Here is a 5,498-nt window from a genome sequence, read left to right on the forward strand (position 1 = left end):
GGGTTCAATATTAAATTTTATTTGCGGGTCTCATGGTCTCGTTCTTGACCCGAATTTGACTCGACCCATAGTATAGAAATATGGGTCCTATTTTACTCCTAACCATGTGTAGATTACTATTTTGATTGTGTGGTGGCATTACTAGGTTGTGGAGTAAAGGTGGATGACTCATGGGAGATTCAAGGATTTGTAGTTCGATATCAAGGTAGGCTTCTATCTACTCTTCTTTACGAGATAGTGTATTATATGTATTGAATGTTAGGTAAGAATGTTAAGATATGATTATTGGTAGATTTCCATAACTTGGCAAATTTAGAAGTATTGGGGATAGAAGGGTAAATCGACCCTTAAGGTGAAATACTAGTCATCCCTTTAGGACCCTATTCCTCGAGGTTAAAATTATGTTAGACATAGTTGAGGCTAAGCACCCGTTCGTTTATGGATTACTACTTGACTTGGTGGAATATCATGGTTTCTTGAATTAGGTTGTCATGGTTATGCTGGTTGTACATTATTAGGCCTAAGGTCGTGATGATGATTTTAGTAGGACTCCAGGTGTGTGATATATCCTTGTAAAGGACGTGGTCATAGTCTATGGACATTTGGTCCCTGATAATTGTATTGTTTGGATACTAGTTTAATGGCATTGTATACATTCCGTACATTCATAATCACTTAATTTTACAATTCTAACAAAAAATATCATTTTACTACTATTTTTATAAAAAGGGATTTATTCCTGCTTTTCACATTAAAATAGATTCTTTTGTAATAGTAATCTCACCACCCTAATGAATAATTTATGTGTTTTCGAGACTACAAATGATGTTTTAGAGATTTGACTAAGATAGATTTAGTTTCACGATTTTACTACTACTCTTTACTTCAGTTGAGAGAGATTCTGAACATTTCTACACTATTATGAAGATTTTTTTTTAGAGTTTAATCGAGCAATGGATTCATAAGATTACACATTTTAGCCATGGTTCGAGTTTGTGCATTTATTATATATACATTAATCTAATATTGGGCAAGGTAGATTTCTAATGATAATGATTATTTGAAATCCTGGATTTGGACTAGGTTGATGTATGCGGGTACTCTTGAACTCTCTAGGGGCCTTTTTATTTTTGAGCCATCATAAAGAAGAAGATACTTCACTGTATGTCCTACCTTTGTGAGCCATCGAGCTGGAGGAGGTGTATACACGGGCTTACATTAAGGCACTTTTCTCGATTATGGTATTTGGGATTTACTTTTCTCTCACTCTTGTATATGCATTTCCTATCGCTAGTATGTTGTTTGGTTCCTATATCTATCAACCTCATGGGAGTTTCATAGGTATAGCATAAAAGTGTTACTTGGTATATATTGTGTGCTATTTGTACCATCCAAGTTATGGGGCCAAGTTAGGTATTGTTTGTCCTGACTAGTCGGTTACTTAATTATTATTATTATTATTGTAAGTTTTTGATAGGTTTATTATGGTTTGATACTGAGATTTAAGGTATCATTCTGATTCGTTTCTCTTATGATTATTGTATTATGGATAATTTTCTCATGGTTAGACATTATAACTATGGGCCCTAATTATGCTAGCACTAGTTTCTATTATTGTTAAGTGGCTCTTTTTATTGATTTAATTTGGGATTTTATTAATCAAATTCAAATAATGTCCAAACATAAATGGGTCAACCAATTTAAATTTACACAAAATGAAAAATGAAAAATGTCCACTCTTTTCTACTGACCCGGTCCAACTCGGGTCCATATAAAAACAACATTTTTACCCTGAGTATGTTTCCCAAAACATTTTGTATCCATTTTTGCTTCCTCCTTATGCTTCTCTTTACTAATTTTAACTTCCATATTAACATGTTTTCAGTGATTAATATTGTGCCTCCATGGTGGGAAAAGTGAGTGTTGTTTCCTTCTAATTTCATTGATATTCTTTCCTTCATGTTCTTGATTTATCATTTATGACCATATATTTAGTTGTGCTCTCCAGTTGATGGGATGAGGGATCTAGTTAGCTGGGATCTGCAATCATATCTGAGTGAGTTTACTACCATCTCTCCTCTTTCTTTGATTCTAATATTGGGGAATCTTATGTGTACTATTGCTCTTACTTTATAGATATTTCTATGAAAAAGATATTCGAATATTAGCATCTTGTCTAGGTTTATCAAGCTCAAAATAACCTATAGACCCTCCCATATTGTTGAGTGTCCTTTTTGTTGGTTGATCTAGTCTAGGATAACTAGCTGGTTCACTCTTTTTTATTCTGTAATGGTTTGTAAATATGATGCACGTGATACTTTCATCTTTATCCTTCCCATCCCCTTCACCCCTTTGATGGTGACAGTCTTAAATATGGATATTGCAACTTGTCACTATTTATTATGCACTTTCCTCTTATTTCTAGCTGTTGAAAGCTTGTATATGTGAATGCTTCTATGTCTATTGCTAAGTTAGCAAAGTATTCAGCTAGCTGATTTCCCGCTCTCTATATATGTTGATACTATACTTGTTTTCATTCCATGAGCTGATTTACCTATTTCTCGATTGTTGATATTCTCCATGGACATGGCCACTTTCCTATAAAAATCTTTTGCATGGTTAAAGACTCAGTTGTAACAATGACCTTGGTTCTCTATGTCTTTTTAAATAGTTGGCTTCTTGTAGTATTGCTATTGCTTTTACCCATACACTATCAACATCTTCCATAGGTGCTCCTTGAGCATATAGTAGATCTACTTGCACATCTCTTAGCCAAAAAGCAAATGAACTTCCTCTTAAAGTGCCTCTAGCTGCTCCGTCTATATTGTATTTCACCTAGTCCTCTTTAGTTGTCTCCCATATTACTTTAGTAATCTCAATTTGCACTTTAAAATTTTCAAACTCCTTTAGTATATCTGACTAATCCCTTGGGAATTCCAATGTTGGCTTCCTTACCTTCAATAGCATCCTTAAACTTCATGTAATATTTTATATAACTCTCAGCCATGTTGTATGTTTTTCTTCATGCTTCAAATTGTTTTATCTTTTCCATAATTCACACAATATGATACTGGGTAAAGCATAATAGTATGCTTTCACCCTTTGTTTCACCTCTGTAGTCTACCATGTGAGAATTATCTTTATTAAGCTCAAGTCTTGGATATTTATTCCTGCAATAGAAGAAAAATAGGACCATGTCTCATTATCAATAAAAGATCTTCTGAATCTATGTGTCACAGTCTCTACTGGTGGTCTATCATAACACCAATATTTTTAAGGTCCTTGTACTCCCCATCTACTAATGTTATCATCCACAAGAATTCTTCTTTTCCACAATCTCCATATAGAAAAGAATATTTTAAAGGGTAAACCATTTATCCATATACTTTATGTTTTGTTTTCATGCTCCTTATGTCGACATATTGCCAAGCTGACTTTACTAAAATTATCCTATTGCTTCAATACTACATATAGGACTGTCCCCATCTTCTTCACTAGGTGGATGAACCTTCTGCAGAATGTGGTCAGCTATATCTTCTTAAAAAAATGTCTTTATGTACTTGCTCTTTCCATCTTCCATTTATGCTAAGTTACTAACCACCTGATATTTTCCCTTCTTCTCTGAACTATCAATCATGATTAAGTATAAGTCACCTTGTAATCACCAATTATCAAACCAAATATTTGAATTCCCATTCCTAAGTTGTCATACAATTAAATGATTTAGTAGATCACTTGCTATTAATATTTTTATTCATATCTGAGATCCACCTGCACCTTTTCTCCAAATGACCAGTTTAGGATGTTTCTTTTTACAAAATTTATTCAACATGTAGCTACTCCAAAATGTTTTTGTAGTTCTAAAATTCCACCATAGGTTACAATTAAAAAGCCATAGAGATATCTATTACCTTTCTAAAACCCAATCCTCTTTCTTCAGGTATATATATTGTCTGGAAGTTAACCCAATGTCTCCTTTTTTTCCCTTTATCGCTACTTCAAAAAAATCATGCTAGTACTCTCTGAATTGTAATCATCATATCTAGAGGAGGATTCATTACTGATAAACTGAATCATCATTTGTTTGGACCGATAGATAATTTAAAAAAATCTCATTCTTCACACCTATTATGACTCATGAATGAGTCATAAGCTGGGATACAAGTGGTGAAAACTTGTCATAAAATGACCAGTGTTAGTTGGTGGGATATTTTTAGATACTGTAGTGGATATGACTTGAGAGTATGAGTCTTAAGGCATAGGTACGAGTCGTATAGATGACTCATAAGGTGGTCAGTGTTTGATTCTCCTAGTGTTACATTCTGCCAAGGATACGGATCATATATTGAGGTTACGACTTGGTTAGATGAGTCGTATACTAGATAGTGTTTGATCCAAGGTTGAGGATTACTTACGATTGGGTAGGTATCAATCATAAGATAGGTTACGACTCGTAAGAAGATTAATCATAACCCGGTGTGTGTTTTGTATGGGATTTAAGTGGGGTTATTCTGGACATTTTCCTACTTATCCTAATAAGGACCCACAACTTCTAATACACTTACGAAGTTATTTACCTAATTATTTTATTCTTAAACACTAAGAATCTCTTCCAGAAATATATCACAATTCTCCCAAGAGCTTTTGGGGAAAAGATCTGGGGTTCTAACTAAGGGATTATTTAAGGGCTTCTCTTGGTGAATTATTTCCATCAATATTATTGGTTTAAGGCATAATTCTCTTCCCTACTTGTAATTTCAATTAAAGGCATGGTTATATGGTAGATTTCATGGTTTTTACTCTGGCATGGTTTTGGTTTTCAATTATTGATTTGGGGGTTTGATGTTAAAGGCTTGGTTATGATTTCTTATGGTTTTAATTATGCTTTATAAGCATTAATGGTGGTTTTGGATAGTGGAATTACATGTTAATGGTTAAATGGTAATTGAATATAGTTTTGGTTATACTATGCTCCCAAGGTGTTTGATTAAATGCTTATAATGATATATTTATTGCAATGACTCTTTTAAAAAGGAAAGTCTTGCTTTCTTTTAGATTATGCATGAAACTACAAATGGTTTAAATGGTTTACTATGGTTAAAGGATAATTGGTTATGCTTGTGGAGAATATGGTAGTCTCCTAAGAGGTTAATAAGGTAAGCAAAAGGACACCTAGAGTCCTCTTAATTTAAATAGTTTGACTATGGATAATGCTTAGAAGTATGGTGGCATAAAGATACCACTGGTTTATTAAATAACCTTGGTTATAAATGGATAACTGGATTGTTTATACTTATAACTGGATTGTTTATACTTAGTTTTAATTGGGCATTAATAGCGAGAAGTGTAAGCTAAGTCATGGAAGGTGGTAATGTCGGGGCAATCAAAATTGAAAACTCATATTTACCATTATGAGGGTTCTTCGATGGCCACATGCAAGTGTCACGTTTATATTATAGGTATGTACTAGTCATCCCAGGGTTACTACTTGGTCATGC

The sequence above is a fragment of the Capsicum annuum genome, chromosome 12 (assembly GCF_002878395.1).
Source record: "Capsicum annuum cultivar UCD-10X-F1 chromosome 12, UCD10Xv1.1, whole genome shotgun sequence".
NCBI lineage: Eukaryota > Viridiplantae > Streptophyta > Magnoliopsida > Solanales > Solanaceae > Capsicum > Capsicum annuum.